We start from the raw sequence: 17,988 nt of genomic DNA on the forward strand, positions 1-17,988 counted from the left end.
CATACTAGCTTTCCAATACTTGTATGCACATGCCAAGTTCTTCTTTAATTCCTTATTTATTTATGATCATGATACTTTACTGCTTTGAACTTTACAAAACTCAAGTTGATTGTCATAGTGGCATAACAACATGTTACATATCAAAATTCAGGCTATGCTTATTTATACACACATGTAAACAGAGAAGATAAAGACAATCATGCAATTTAAAGTGCTGGAAACAAATGAGAAGAAAAAGAACTTTACAACCTTGTAATTCATCTTCTCTATTGTTGTCATTTTCCTCACATTCTTCCCCTTCCCCTACCAACTTCAGAATGCTTGCTCATCCTCAAGCAACAATTAGAATAGTGGTGATGGAGCTAAGATGGATCATGAGTGTCTTACACAATGAAATGTTAGTAGTACATGTGTTTTAAGCAAGCAAAATTAAAGATAACCATGAAGGCACAGAAAAATAGAAACATTATGATTGCAAAAATAAGAGGGTGTGCATGATACATTGCATAAAGAATGAGTGACACACCAAACTTAGTGTGACACTTTCACTTGGAATTGATGCAAGTATCCAGTAAGGATTGGAAGCAAATTTTGTTGCATAGCAACACCAAACTTAGAAAGCATTCCTATGTCAATTTATTTGAACTAAAACTAAATAAAGGGAACTGTTATATGTTAAATACAATCACCAAGCAAAGAATCTGTCATGAATAAGGATTTTTTGGTGAGGTATTTAACAAAAACAGTTAAGGAGCAAAATAAATGAAAGCATAAAAAAACAAAGAGTTGACTAAAACAATAATAACAATAAAAATGCTAAACCAAAAGAAAGATAACTTTGCAGAGGCATTATGATTTTGCAAACAAGTGGTGTTGCTGAATGACTTGCATAGAAAAATAAGTGGCACACCAAACTTAGAATATTAGTGTGACACTTTCAATTAGAAATGATGCAATCATTCAGAGGGATTGAAAACAAAGTGTTGCATGGCAACACCAAACTTAGAATGTAATCATATGCCAATTTATTGAAATTTAAACAAAGCAGACAGAGAAAATAGACAAAGAAAAGGAGTGAAATATTACCTAAGGTTGGGTTGCCTCCCACCAAGCGCTCTTTTAGTGTCATTAGCTTGACATGTTGTTCTTCACTTTCTTCCTCTTCTTCTAGTTTGTTAAGAGAAATGACCTCAAGAGGGGAGAAGATTCAGCTATTGTCCCCTGTCGTGGTCTCCCCTCAGCAAGCTTTCTTTTGTTAATGGCTTGATTGAGCTTGCTTGCTAGATCGGGGGTAGGATTGGTGCTCTTATTAGTTGCCTTCACTTCCTGAATATCAATATTTGGTGGTTGTGTGATGGTTGGAGCATTATCTTCATCAAAAGCCTTTTGAGTTGGTGGTTCAATTAGCCCTTCATCTATGTAATTCTCTGCTTCACTTGAGTATGAGCTTCCTTGACTGTCTTCCTCACCTTCTTGTTCCTCCACTCCTTTCTTTGCACTCAACATTTGACTTAATAGATCTTTCATGGAGAAGGTTTGTTGATCTTCCCAAGATTTCTTCATCTTCTCTTCATATCTTTCAATCATGGATTCAAGTGCTGAGACGTTTTGGTTCAGGGAGGTTTGTGAGAGTTGTGAGATTCATGTTCCCTTGTCATCTCAAATGGCTTCTGTGGATATGCAAGTTCAGGTTCAAATGCATCCGCCACCTCTTCCTTCTTCACTGAAAATTCACTTGACACAGAGGCCTCTTCATCTTGCTCTTCTACTTCCTCCTTTACATCCACCAATTGGTCTTCATCTTTCTTGCTTAGCAGTTCTGAGTGTTTCCTTATCTTCTCCAAGTGCTCATCCATCTTTTGAAGAATGATTTCTTGTTCTCTCCAGGATTGTTCTTGTATTTCCAATAATTCTCTAGACTTTTGAAGGGGGATCCTCAGCTACTAGCTCAAAAGATGAAGGTTGAGAGAGATTTTTTGGATATGGATGTGTTGTGGTGAGGTTGTTTTGAGTGGTATGAAATGAATCTTGTGGTTAGTGAGATGAGTTGTATGAATCTTGAGGGAGGCTTTGTGTTGAGGCAAAATCAAGTGATGAAAAATTTTCAAGTGAAAAACTGGGAGGTGAGGTTGGAAAATTTAGCATGAATGAATTGAGGGTTTTCTCAAGTGATGATAGCTCTTGATTAATGGAGTATGAGCTGTCAAATGCTTTCTGGTTTTGATCTTCCCAGCCACAACTTGAATCATTGTTGAACTCATTACAGTATGGGTCATCTTGTGGTTTTTGGGGGTAATCTTGCATGAACTTATTGAAAGCACACTCCAGTGATGATGTTTCTTGATAAACAAAGTATGGATCATCAAGATCCCTTTGATTTTGACCTTCCCAGCCACAATATGAGGAGTTATTAGACTTATCAAAATCTTGATCATATTGTATCTCTGGGAAGTGTCCCATTTCAACTGATTATTCACACTCTTGTTGACATGTCCAAATACCATGAGGGTAATGACACAAATCATCTTGTGGTTCTGGATCATATCTTATGTGAATTGCTTCATCATCTATCATTTCTTGGTGATATTCCCAGCCGTCATAATGACTTGAATCATTTTATGGTGGTGGGAAATATCCCCTATGATTCTCTTGCTCATCTTGTGGTTCTGAGACATGTTTCCACGAATTGGAGTGCTCAGGATCTGTAATTTGTTGGTGATATTTCCAGCCATCAATTGAAATTGGTGATGGTGGGTAATATCCCATAAAATTTGTTTGATTACAAGATGAGTTGAACTCCATTTGAATTTTGTAAAACACAACACCAATGAAAATTGAAAATCTTGTCTCAGAGAAGAATTTCTTAGTGAGGCAATAACTCAAACACCTTGCTATTAGCGTAAAATAGAAAACAAAAACAAAGAAAATGCTAAATCTAGACTTCTTACACATTTAATCATTGTTGATCTATATCAATCCCCGGCAACGGCGCCAAAAACTTGATGGGTGAAAATTAGATTTCACACAAACTCACTGGCAAGTGTACCGGGTTGCATCAACTGCTAATAATTCACAAGAGTGAGGTCGATCCCACAGGAATTGATGGATCAAGCAACTTTAGTAAGTTGATTAGTTTAATCAAGCAAACAATTGTGATTTGGGTGAAATTGAACAGCAGAAAGTAATTTGCAAGAATGATAGATTGCAGAAGCTTAAATGACAAGAAATATAAATTATAGTAAATGTAAAGGGAATTGGGTACTGAAAATTAAAGAAAGTAGTAAATCAAACAATTGAAGAGATCTTGAGAACAAGTAATCAGGAAATTAATTTAAAGTGCAGGAAAATTAAATTCAAATCACAGTAAGCTCAAACGAAGAATTGCAGAAAGTAAAATTGCAGAAGAGAAGATTCAGAAACTGAAATTTCATAAACAAAATTGAATACAATACTTGAAATGTAAAAATGCAAAAAAATTAAAAGTGTATCAAAAAGAGCTTTCTATTCTATCCTACTCCTACTCCTATTGCTCTCTAGCAGAGCCAGCCCTCCTTCTAATGAAATGAAACTGATGCCTTTATATAGGCTTTTTACAAAATAAAATTGAAATTGAAAACAAATTATAATTCAAATAAAATTCCTAATCTAACAGTTTCTTGTGCCTTTGAGTGATGTCAATGGGCTTTGCTTGCTTTGGGGCTTCAATGAAATGGGTTGAATTGGATTTGGCCTTGAATAAGTGGGTCAGGGGTAGTTTGGTGATGCTCCAGTGGAGTGCTCAGTTTGCTTAGTGAATGCCCCATTCACTTTGCCAAGCATGCTCCTCTCGTGCTTCCTTGGTTCCCTGGCGTTCACTTAGTGAACGCTCAGTTCACTTGATGAACGCTCCTTGTTGCACGCCTTGGTGCGGGTTGCTTCCTCTAGCACTCTCTTAATTGAGCACTACGTTGCCTTTCTTGAACGCTGGTCTTTGTTTCTTTGATGCACTCCTTGCTTCCAAGCCAATATGCCCGAAAATTCTCAATTTAGTGAGCGTAGTGCTCACTTTAATGAACGCTTGCTTCCTTTTTTAATTAACGTAGCACTCATTGCCTAATGAATGCTAGCGTTCATTCATTTCTTTTATTGGAATTAATAATTAAGGGTTTTGTGCATGCATTCATTAGCTTTGTTAATTAATAATGCCAATTACTTAGTTATGCATTAACGTAAGTTTTCATTCATTGGCATTAATAATTAAATGTTTCATGCATGCATGCTTTCATTTACTTTAATACATTTAATTAGTAATGCCAATTACTTAATGTAGCATTCATTTATTTCATTCATTTGGCATTAATAATTAAATGCATGCATGCATAAGCATTAATGCATATGTATCATGTTACTAATGCCAAGGCTTCATGGTCATGGGCCACGCTTTTAAAAGCGTGGCCTAAGGTTCCAAAGCGTCTCAATCTTCAAAGTGTGCCCCAAAATTTTTCTTTTCTTCTTTTGAGCTGATTTTGTGCTATTTTGCTTCTTTTTCCACTTATTTTATACAAAATTTATAAAATTAAAAGATAAAAAAATACAATTTAAGCACAAAAGCATTCAATATTTAAGCACTAGTCATCAATTTCTTGTATGAAAAAGCATAGAAAAACATGACATGATGACATGTCATCAGATGCAACTTCTGAACACAAAGGATAAAACCGGTGAGCGCGCGATCTTACGAGGAGTTGTGAAGCTTCGATTTTGTAAATGGCGTTATCAATGACTGAGTCTACACACAAAGGTGCCCCTTGGTGCGAATGTTAGATTATGAGGGAAAATTCTTCAAAACTTAAAAGAAAGATTGACCACAGTGCTAGTGTTTGCACTACTTGAACCCCATGGACCATTAAAGATCTATTGGTACTTTTCATAGGAAAATCTTCGAGTGCGTTCCAATGTAACATTAGGATGTAGTGATTTATGCATGGCCACAGTTGAGGTCGTTACGACTTATGATCTGGAGCCTACGACATTTGTGCTCATGATGAAGATGTGGAGCAAGGAGGAACTACCTCCATGAAAATGGATGAAATTACTAAAGGACCATGATTTTAGGGTAAGTTACCACCTAGGGATATCCACATTTGATTTTGGTTTTTACATGTAGGTTCTAGGATAATTGATGTAACATTTGGTACCTAGTGAATCATTTAAGTGCAGGGATAAGTAGAAAAGGAGAAAAATAAATGGGCACAAATATAGGATTGAAATTTGATTAGGTTTGACAATGAGTGGTAATTGATATTGATTATGATAAGTAGAAGTTTATTAGTTTTTTAGTGTGTCTAAGGGAGGTTGAATTATATACATTGGTAAAATTGTAAACAAAGTGGATAATTAGATGCGAAATAAATGATGTGGTGGTATTGTAGACTTTGGGATTTTGTCAAATGAGTAAAGAGAATGAAGAATATAATGTTTTAGGTGTTTGAAATGATTGATTGTGTTGTGAGTGTGATTGAGTGGATGGTATTGAAATTGTAGTTAGTATAAGAACTGTTGCTAGGCTTTGAAGGTGTTGAATGGTTGGAAATTGATGGGTATTGTAATTGGAGCTATGGAAAATTGTTTACGATTGAGAATTTGATGAGACTTTGAATTAGGCATAGAGATGCTATAAGGCACTGTTATGACTTAGTCTTAGGATGAGCGTAAACCCTATTTTGGGTCCAGTTGAGAAAGTTCAGAAGTAAACCTAGGTTTTGTAATCTGATGGATGATGTATGACTTGATTGAATATTTGGATTAGTTAGTTAATTAGTGGCTAAAAATTAGAGTGGCATAGCGGAAGCTTGTAGAATCCAATAGCACATGATAGTCATGAGTAGAGTTCGTAGGAAGATGACTAAACGTATCTTAGGCTTGAATATTTGAAGAGTTAGTGGGTTAATGTAAGTAAAAGTTTTTTTTAGAACTAAGTTTAATTGTGGTTGTAAGATTAGAATGGTTTAGAATAGGTTGTGAACATGAGGGTAGGTGACTAATTTGGATTTGGATGGCAGGTGAGTACAATTGTCGAGTTTGGAAGGTAAGGATTGCGATAATTGAGCATGCTGACTTTACGTTTAGGATTGAGATGGGAAATGATTTGTTTGAGGAACGGACTTGGAACATATTGAGTTGAAAGGCCGATGTAGTATGAAAGTTGAGTTGAGAGAATCTAAGAGTAAAAAGGATGAGTACAGCATAGGCTTGAATTCGGTTAAGATATGACATTATAAATAGGAATGAAGGATGTAAATAGGAATCTGAATTGCTATGGAGGGATGAAAAGAAACATAGTAAGGGGTAGTTTTGAGTTGAGGGAACATTTAATGATGGAATTGGGTAAACCAAATTTTGAGGACAAAATTTCTTATTTGGTAGGGAGAGTGTAAGAATCGCGAAATAATTAACCGATTAATTAACGTAAAATAATAATAATTTAATTGCCCGAATTAGGTTCAAAATTTTAGAATATTAATTAGAAAATTTAATTATGATTTTTGGACTCAATATATTTTTCTGAGTTGGAAAATGTACTTTTTGTGAAAAACCGCGTAAGATCGCGAACCAGCAAATAAACCGATCAAACCGGTTTAAGTCTGTCTCGTACTGTGCAAGGGCAATAAAAATAGTAGAAAAACTTAGCAAAACAATTAAATTTGAAAATCAGGCTCTAATTTTAAAGGTTTGGCCCGAAAATTAGGCCAAACGGCCCAAAAAATGCTAACGGGTTGGACCGGGCCTAAGTTGGACCCAAGTCCAACAATATATAACATCATTAATGAAGCTCATTAAGCCCTTAACATCACAAAACCTAAATTTTCATGCTGAAATGAGTTGAGAGGAGAAAGGAGCAAGGTTATTATTCACATACAACTTCCGATGACCATAACTCGAGCTACGGTGCTCCGATTCCCGTGTCGACAGCGGCTACGCGAAGCTCTTGCCAAACCCGTTAGTTTTATCCCACTTATGTAGGTAAGATTTTGAAATGCCCTGCCCAGTTTTCTGCCCTTGTGAAATTCAAAAATTTGGTTTTGGTTTTAAGTGAAATCTTGTGATTTTGGGTGTTTAGGTACACTCTAGCACTCGGTTCCTATTCGATTTTGACCCAATCCATATTTGGTAAGGTGAGTTTATTTTCACCCCTTTTGAAATTGTAATTTTGATGAAACCCTAGGTTGATTTAGTTATGAATTATGTGTATATAGCTTGAATTGGTGTTGTATGGAGAATGTTGGTGATTTGAATAGCTTGGAAGTGGATTTAGTGGCTTAAGGACTTGTGGAAGCTTGATTTGTACTCAATCTTGGGTTTTTGTGCATATTGGAAATCGGCCAATGTATGGTTTCGATTTCGTCTATGTAATATGTAATATCTCTAGACACTTAGGCTAGTAGACTTTAGGATATGATTGAATTGGTTGGTAATGAATGTTGATATGTGATGATTTTGATGAAGGTATGATTTTGATGAATGTTGAAGTTAATTTATGATGTGGGATTGAAAATGATGAATTTGGATATGGATAATGATTTATGAAGTGTATTGATATTGATAGATAATGAGAATAATAAAATGATGCTTTGAGTTGTAGTAATTGAGAATTGGAGGATTGAAACTGGGAATTGTGGATGGAAATGGGTGAAATTCTATATTAATAGGTTGAGGAATGGTTGACAGTATATGCCTATGGTTTAGGTACATTAGGATCTTCTGAAAGTGGAATAAGTAATTTTGGATTGAAAGTTTGGTAAAATTGAGGTTTAGAGCTTTTTGGTAAAAATAGATTTTAGGTTAAATTCGACGGATCATATCTTGAGCTATTGTTTTTGAAATGGAATGATTTTTATATCAAATTAAAGATAATTCAAAAAGCTTTAAAATGGGTTAAATTTTTTGGAAATCTGAATTTTGTAGAAAAAGATATCATTATTGAAATTTGGTGTCCAAAATCTGAATTCTGTGAATGCTGCAGAATTTGTGATTTCTGGTTTGTGTGCGCACGCACACCCCGTGGATTTTGAACTTGTGCGCACGCACGCACGGGGACATGGCTACTGATGGGAGCACTAGCACGCCCTGTGCGCATACACAACCAACGAAGTCTTGCGAGCTGTGCGCACGCACACCCCTGTCCGCACACACACGTTGGGAGGTGCATTCTGTTGAGGGCGTTTGCACGCCTTGTGCGAGCGAAAAGAATTGGAAAATTTTACCCTTTTGTGTATACACACCTCTATGTGTACGCACACATTTTGAAAATCCTCATGGGCATGCGCACGCACACCCCTGTGCGTATGCACATGTCCTATTTTTCAACTAAAATCTTGTTTTTAATTGTTTCGCCTTCCCAACAAGCTTGTAAACTTCTGTTACATTTATTTAAGACTTTTTTTCCTGTTTTTGGATATTAAAACATAGAAAAGGTCTTAGGTCATCTAGTTCGTATTTCTGGTAAAAATTTAGAGAACGGAGGCTTAGGTTTCTGGAGTACTGAGGATGGTTTTGGTTGTGTGAGAAGGCGGCATATGGTATTGGTGATTATTGATAATGAATTGTGAGAGTGGTGGACTGATGAGTTCTAAATGCATTGTGGAAGTGGTGAACTACTGATTACTAAAATAAATGATTTTTAAAAACCACTGATGATATGTTTTTAAACTGAGACATTGTTGAGACTCTATGCGCCTGGTAGGGACAGTTTAGTTGGATCCCACCTGTCGAGGTAGCGGTGGTGGCGTAAGGGCAGTGGTTCATCCCGCTTATGTTGAGATGTGAGGTCCGTGACAATAGTATCCCGCTCGCATCCCTTTCGATCACTAGAGTGTGCAGGCACAAAATCCTGGACGATGTTCTGAGCACCATATCTCGGGGGTTCCCATTATGATTCTGAAGGGCGACATCTCCATGGAGATGTGTCGGGTTGGCAGTTGAACCGACAATGTGATATCACAGCCAATAGGGCAGACATTCATCATGTGCAATTTCTATGTGGTTGCTTGCTTTTTCTACTTGCATACTATGCCTAGTTGTATAACATGCATAATTGCTTCTTGATTTACTTGCTATACTTGATTATTTCTTGTGTATTACTTGTATGTAATTATTTGTGCTTTCTACTGGGATTGAGGAGGCTCGGTAAGCGGTGGCGATGGGATCGCATGGTGGTTAGGCTGGTGAAGGCTGTAGGACAACGGTGATCTAATAGTTAGAATTCCCTTAAGAAAGTTTGCCCTATTTTATAAACGTTAAGTCTTAAAGTATGGTTTTAATTTTAGTTATGCTTTAAGCTTGAATCTTGTGTTGATATGAAGCTCTAGGATTGCCTCTGGCGTCCTGGGGTCCTATATCTTACATTACTGGGCACTATTACCATACTGAGAACCTCCAGTTCTCATTTCATACTTTGTTGTTGTTTTTCAAATGCAGGTCGTAACCCACCTCGGTGAGTTGCTTTGATGGTGGTAGAGTGGAGGACCTTTATCCTATTTTAAAGTCCTTTGATTTACTTTTATTAGTACTCTCACTTTTGTATTTACTTTTGCTTTAGAGGCTTACTTTGAGAGTGATATATTGTATAAGCTGTTTTACTTTCAGAACTCTGTTTGTTTGTATACAACTAGCCGGCTTAAACTCCGCGAGCGGCGACTAGATCCTTATGACTATTATACTCTCTTATACACTTATATCTTGTTATCTGGTATCTATATCTTGTGCCTTAAGTTTGTAGCTTCGTGTGAACGTTTTGTGCTTTTATATCTTGGTTTTTGAGCTTATTTCTGCATCGGCACTACAACAAATAAGGGTTTTCGCAACGGTCAAAAACCGTTGCCGTAGATTGAAAAACCGTTCCTAAAACTTTAAGCAACGCTTTGGCAACAGTTTTTGACCTGTGGTATATGCGGCCGTTGCCAATGATCAAAGGCAACGGTTTTTTACCTAAGGCAACGGTAACAAAAAAAACTGTTGCCAAAGTTACTGGCATAGATAACGGTTTTGAAAGAAAATTTTAAACAACAGTTTCGAACCGTTACTCGATAAGCAACGGTTTTAAACTGTTCTCTTTCATGATCCAACGGTTTAAAACCATAACTGAATAGGCAACGGTTTTAAACTGTTGTAGTTTTATTATTCACAAAGCCAACGGTTTTAAAACATTATCGTTGGTGTCATTTTTTGGCAACGGTTTTAATACCATTGCCATTTTATAGTCTTCTAAGACAATGGTTTTAAAGCGTTACCATTGGTGTCGTTTTTGGCAACGGTTTTAGTTTCAATTTTTTTAATTATTAATGTCAATAAATAATCTAAACTACTTGAATAAAGTCACTAAAGAAAAATAATTGAATATTTCCATCAAATTTGACTTATAAAAATTGTTGTAAGATCCACAATCACATATTATTTGCTAATAAGAATAAAATGTGTAGATTTCCTTAAGTTTCTAAAAGAAACAACACTAATATTCTCACTTGAACATATTCCCAAATAGCTTCTTTATCTTTAATCCCCTTCCAGTTTGTGAAAATTAATGGACAAACATATGAATTCCTTGCCACTATGCCCAATTTGCTCAAGTTGTTTACAGCTTCATCAGTAGGACCAATTCTCTCTCCTTCAATATTTAGAGTAATTTCTTCTCTATCTTCCAACTATCTTGCATGAATCTTCAACCATTGTGTAGGTCCTCATGTTTTCTTCACGGTTGTCTCTATACAAAGAGAATAATTAAAATTACCATAATATATTCAAAGAGACTAAAACATTAATATTTTTAACATTATATACCATCCCTCTTATCGATTTATATACATTTAATTGAAAAAAAATAGCTTCATCCATTTAGCCAGATGAATAAAATTCCATAATTTCACTATTGCTAATGATTTATTCCAGCTGCATAGAGAGAGTTATTTATAGAAAAATCACAGCAATTACAACTCAATGACATAGAGAGAGAGAGTTATTTATAGCCTAGTGCACCAAGTAAAAGTCACAGACTCTCACAACTGCTATAAGAAAACTAACTATTTAACACTTGAGTCTTGATTTTCTTGTTCGGGTTTTGCTATTTAACTTGAGTCTTGATTTTATTAAAAGCCTAGCTCAAATTAATCAATTCAAGTAAATTAATCGTACTTATTAAAGAAAATAACAAAAAGCCATGTCCTCACATACAACCATTTTCATCATCATGCTCACCGAACACTCTTTTTCAACCCCCGCCCTGCCGCCCCCAAATAATAATTTAGTGAACAAAAGCAACAGCATTTCCAAATAGTAATTTAGTGAACAAAAGCAACAGCAAAAGATTAGCAAATCCCACATTCCCATACTTTATTCCGCTCCCTAATCGCAACACCATAATCAGTTAATCACGTCTCATCTCATAATCCAAACTCTAATCACTATTCAAAGGACTAAAACAAACACAAAAGCAGAAACTCACACACCGCTTTCCTTTCTTCTTCTTAACTCCAACAAAAATGGCCAACAGCCAAACACGCCCTAACTAAACAAAAGAAAATCAGAAAAAGACCACTTACCACAGATGACAACCCACAATCAGCCAAGGCGATGAAGCAGAAGCAGCGAGGTAGAAGCAGTGAAGCAAAATTAAATATAATACTAAGTTCTCCCTCACCTTCATAATGATTTTCCAGTGAACAAAAAAGTTAGCAAATTAAATATAATACTAAGCCTAATGCTAATAATGTTTAATAATAGAGAGAGGGGATGAGGAAAACAAAAGATAACTATTAGGATAAAATTTGTGGAAAGAAGACTAAATAAAACATCTAAATAATTCAGCTACCTGGTGTTTCTCAGAGCACTACCGCACTAGTCTGCAACTACTGCAGAGTTTATCTCCTTTCCATGTTCCACACCTATTGCAAAAAGCAGAAAAACATTCCCATCTTTTAATAAGATGTGCCTAATCAATAGAAGTACTAATACACCAATCTTAATGTGAAAACAGGTCATATATTAGTCATATACAAAGCAAAAATAATAGTAGAAATAATGCACAGTATAGCAACAATAAAAATACAATGTAAGAGCAGCTTGTTCAGGGCATCAAATTAAGTCTGACATTGAAATATAGCAAAAGCATAGTGCTACAAAATCAAAAAGATGGATTGCATGTACTCATGAACTCTATAACTCATGCATAACTCTAGAATGCTACTCCTCATAAGGAAATAGTCATCAGTTATAATCCATCTCCATGTTTACAGTATCTTTAGGGTGGTGAAGTGTGATAATCCATCTCTATGTTTACAGGGAGTGTCATAAATCTTAATTTACATAAAAGTTGCATCATTCAATCACCTAGAATATTATCACTGAGAGAACCCATCATTTAAACTCAGAGAAGCAGTGACCAAAATAGGCAGCATTATACTAAATCAAAATTCAAATCAAAACAGAAACCAAATCAATTAAACTCCAACAACAGTGACCATGGTTGTAGCAAAATGGAGAATTCAAACTCAATGGAATCAAAAACAGAAATGAATTCAATGGAATTCAAAGCAGAGATGGCTTACAATAAAAGAACGAGCAGCAGCAACAGGAGAGGCAGCCCCCTTCTCTCCGGTCCGTGATTCTGGCGACCAGAGGCACGGCGGTACGGTGTGTTCTCCAGTGACAATCGACGGCGGCAGCGGCTCCTCTTTTGGTGGCGACAAGCATGAACAGCGGCTCCTCTCCACATCCTCGGCGACGGACCTTCGACAGCGACAGTGGAGATCAGACGCGACGAAGCTGGCAGCACAGGCGACATCTTTTTTCTCCCCTACGAGCTTCCTTCCTCATGCATCTCTTCTCCCTCGCGACAGCAATGACATCACGGCAGCGGCGGTGTGACAGGTTCGACGGAGGCACAGCCACGGTGACGCGACGGTGCGGCTTCGACGGCGTTCGGCTCCTCGGCTTCAGATCTGACGGTGACGTGACCTCCTTCGGCGGCGTGAAGGCATGGCGGCACGGAATAGAGCCTCCCTCCTTCCCTAGTTCTCGCGTTCTCTTCTCCCTCACGTCAGACTCTCTCTCTCTCTCTCTCTCGGTCACTCCTCCACCTCCACTCTACGGCGACGACGGTGGAACCCTTGCTGGCGCCGTCCCTTCCATCTCTTCCCTCTCTTCTTCTCTGTTTCTTCGCCCTTCTGGTTTCCCCCCATTCGAGCTCCCTTTTCTCTTGTTTCTTTTCTTTTCTTTAAGTTTATGTATGGTTAATTTGGAAATTAGGTTATAGAGTCAGGGTTAAGAAAAAAAAATTAAAGATAATATGAAGATTTTAATAAAATTATAAAGTAAAACATTATTCAATGGATATATAATATTTATTGTAAAATTATTTTAATTTTATTTTTTTATATTAATATTTGTTATATATTTATAATAAAAATATATAATATTTATTATAAATTTATTTTAAATTTATGTTATCAAAATATAATTTTTTTATATATTTATAATAATAATAATATATAATATTTATTATAAATTTATTTTAATTTTATTTTTTTAAAATAATATTTATTATTTATTTATAACAATAGTTTTTGAGTATTTTATAAATTTAGTATTTATAAAAAAAATAGTTTATATTTATATGATTATCTGAAATTATTTTTATTGGTATTGTTTAATTTGTATAATTATTTAAATAATATTAAAAAATAGTTGTTTTATAAACAATTGTTGTAATGGTTGTAAAACCGTTCTTTAAAATAGTCAAAGAGAACGGTTTTATTTTGTTACTATAGCGTAATGAAAAAATGAACTTCAATAGCAACATTGTAAAAACCGTTGTTTAAGACCATCTAATAGAACGGTTTTAAAGTGTAGCATTTTGGCAACGGTTTTAATACGTTTCTTTTGTATAATTCTTTAAACAACAATAAAAAACCGTTGCTTAAATGCAAATCATAGTAACGGTTATAAAACTGTTCTTTAAAATAGTCAAAGAGAACGGTTTTAATTTGTTGCTGTACATTGATGAAAAATTGAATTCAACAGTAACACTTTAAAAAACCGTTGTCTAAACCTATCTAAGAGAACGGTTTTAAGGCGTTGAAAAATTTGGCATTGCTAAAGGCTATATTTTTTGTAGTGCGGGCTTCTAGAATTATTATTCCTTCTATATATATTTATATATAAGCCTTAGAATTGTCGTGACCTCTGATTAACCTTTGCTTTACGGCATGAGGTAAGGCTTAGGATAATTAATGTGTTACAAGCTGGGCATTGTATCCCAGGGAGTGCACAAAGAGAGCCAAACACTATATCCTAGGGTGCACAAAGTTAGACGGCCACTATATCCCAGGGGCATCCCAGATAGGTGATACGGATTTTGAATAGCACAAACTAACTGGCAAGCAAACCGGGTCGTACCAAGTAATAACTCAGGTGGGTGAGTGTCAATTCTACTAGAATTAATGGATTAAGCAATAATAGTTGAGTGATTAGACTAGTCAGACAAGTGATGAGCGGATAATTTATACGCTTTTTGGCATTGTTTTTAGTATGTTTTTAGTATATTTTAATTAGTTTTTATTATATTTTTATTAGTTTTTATTTAAAATTCACTTTTTTGGACTTTACTTTGAGTTTGTGTGTTTTTCTGAAATTTCAGGTATTTTCTGGCTGAAATTGAGGGACCTGAGCAAAAATCTGATTCAGAGGCTGAAAAAGGACTGCAGATGCTGTTGGATTCTGACCTCCCTGCACTCAAAGTAGATTTTCTGGAGCTACAGAAGCCCAATTGGTGCGCTCTGAATTACGTTGGAAAGTAGACATCCTGGGCTTTCCAGCAATATATAATAGTCCATACTTTTCCCGAGTTTTGATGGCCCAAACAGGCGTTCCAAGTCAGCTCAAGAATTCTGGTGTTTAATTCCAAAACTGGCACAAAAGCTGGAGTTAAACGCCCAAATTGGCACAAAAGCTGGCGTTTAACTCCAAGAAAAGTCTCTACACATAGAAGCTTCAATGCTCAGCCCAAGCACACACCAAGTGGGCCTGGAAGAAGATTTCTGCATTAATTACTGATTTCTGTAAACCCTAGGCAACTAGTTCTCTATAAATATAGGACCTTTTGCTATTGTATTTTCATCTTTCATAAGTCTTATGCTATCTTAGCCACGTTTGGGGGCTGGCCTCACGGCCATGCCTAGACCTTGTTCTTATGTATTTTCAACGGTGGAGTTTCTACACACCATAGATTAAGGTGTGCAGCTCTGCTGTTCTTCATGAATTAATACAAGTACTATTGTTTTTCTATTCAACTCAAGTCTATTTCTTCTCCAAGATATTCATTCGTTCTTCAACTTGATGAATGTGATGATCCGTGACACTCATCATCATTCTCACCTATGAACATGTGCCTGATAACCACCTCTGTTCTACTAGCAATGGCTTGAATGCGTATCTCTTGGGTTTCTAATCTAAGATTGGAACCTTCGTGGTATAGGCTAGAATTATTGGCGGCCATTCCTGAGATCCGGAATGTCTAAACCTTGTCTGTGGTATTCTGAGTAGGATCTGGGAAGAGATGACTGTGACGAGCTTCAAACTCGCGATTGTGGGGCGTGTGACAGACGCAAAAGGATCAATAGATCCTATTCCGACATGATCGAGAACCGACAGCTGATTAGCCGATGTTGTGACAGAGCATCAGGACCATTTTCACTGAGAGGACGGGATGTAGCCATTGACAACGGTGATGCCCAACATAAAGCTTGCCATGGAAAGGAGTATGAATGATTAGAAGAAGGCAATAGGAAAGCAGAGGTTCAAGGGGAACAAAGCATCTTCATACGCTTATCTGAAATCCACCAATGAATTACATAAGTATCTCTATCTTTATTTTATGTTTATTTTCATCACCTTAAACTCCATAACCATTTGAATCCGCCTGACTGAGATTTACAAGATGACCATAGCTTGCTTCAAGCCGACAATCTCCGTGGGATCGACCCTTACTCACGTAAAGTTTATTACTTGGACGACCCAGTGCACTTGCTGGTTAGTTGTGTGGAATTGTGACAAAGTGTGATTCACGTTTGAGAGCTCCAAGTCCTTTGGCACCGTTGCCGGGGAAGGAACGAATGAACGAACAACAATTTCGCGTATCTAAAAATAAGGAGATTATATGTCACGTATCCCATTAAATCCCGATAATTAGAGTGTTGTGAAAAATTGATTTCAAGCTGTTATTCAAGTGATTTAACTTTTCCAAGATTCAACAAGAATTCAAATAGAAAAAAGTTATCTTCCAATATACTCAATACTTGGATGGATTACAAGTTTCAGCTATTAATACCCAAGATGCTTCTTATGACATGAGTGGTAGATTTTTTCAACGTGAGAATTTTTATTATGGTCAATTTCCTTCTAAATAGGTTAATTACATGGACAATCCCTCCAGACCCCCCAATAATGATCCTTTTTTCCAAGACTTACAATTCGAGGAGAAGCAGTACAAGGTGAAGACTCCAATGCCTGAGTATAAGCCCAAAATTCCATACCCTCGAAGGCTTCAAAAGAAAACCAAGGACAAGCAGTTTTCAAAGTTCTTAGAAGTTTTCAGGAAATTACAAATTAATATTCCTTTTTTGAGGTATTGGAGCAAATGCCTCTCTATGTTAAATTCATGAAGGAGTTACTTTCCAAGAAGTAGACTTTGCAAGGAGATGAGACAATGGTCATGACCACGAAATGTAGTGCCATAATTCAGAGCAATTTGCCAAGGAAGATGCCAGATCTAGGAAGCTTTCAAATTCCATGCACCATCAGGAGCACAACCTTTGAGAAAGCCTTGTGTGATCTAGGAGCAAGTATCAATTTAATGCCCATCTCTGTGATGAAGAAGTTACAAATTAAAGAGGAGCAACCGACAATGATAGCATTACAAATGGCAGATAAATCTTTGAATCATCCACATTAAATAGTGGAGAACATCTTTGTCAAAGTGAGAAAGTTTTTTCTCCCAACAGATTTTGTAATTTTTGACATGAGTGAGGATGAAAACAGCTCTATAATCCTAGGAAGACCATTCCTAGCCACTGGGAGAGCCTTAATTGATGTGGAAGAGGGTGAATTGATGCTAAGAGTGAATGATGAGCAATTGATCTTTAATGTTTTTAAAACCACACATCACTCAGGTGAAAAAGGCAATTACATGAAGACTGAGTTAATTAATCCGAACCTTCAAGAACCCCCTGATGATACACAACAGCATAGTCTGCAGCCTAAGCCTCCTTTGGTGAAAATCAACAAAATTCTCCTTGACATCAAATCTAAGTTTGGCGTTGAAAATGCAGTGTCCAGAAAGAAGGAGGCTTTTAAGAAGAAAGTGCCTAAGGGATGGAGAAACAAAAAGGTCCCTACTGAAGGTTTCTCCTAAGGGTTGAAAGTGGTGTTGACTCACAATCCTTCCTTGCCATATACAGTGAATAAAATCCTCTCTCGTGAGCATATTGAGTTACTCCATGAGAATAGAGGGAGGAGATTCATAGTGAGAGGTGATGATTTGAAGCATTATGATCAATCTCCACCTTAGCAACAATCAACTATCAAGCTAGTGACGTTAAAGAAGCGCTTGTTGGGAGGCAACCCGTTATTGAGTATCCTTTAATTTTATTCGTTTTTTATTTTTTGTTAGTTTATTTAGTTGTCCTTAATCTTCCTTATTTTTACATGTATTTGGGATATACAAAGTGTTTATAATAGGAACAGGTGTAGTTAGAAGGGAGTTTAGAACACTTTGGAAGAGTCTCGATTCGGGTGCCCTGGTGCTAAACACCGCAACCTGGTGTTTGTTGCCAGGAGGCACATGTTTCAAGGCGAAGCTACTAACTTGGTGGCACTAAACACCGAGACTCGGTGCCTAGCGCCAAGATGCAGGTATTTTGAGGTTTTCCCACTATCTTGATGGCGCTAAATGCTGAAACC

This window comes from Arachis ipaensis, chromosome B3, assembly GCF_059453495.1.
Source record: "Arachis ipaensis isolate K30076 ecotype BB chromosome B3, ASM5945349v1, whole genome shotgun sequence".
Classification (NCBI taxonomy): Eukaryota; Viridiplantae; Streptophyta; class Magnoliopsida; order Fabales; family Fabaceae; genus Arachis; species Arachis ipaensis.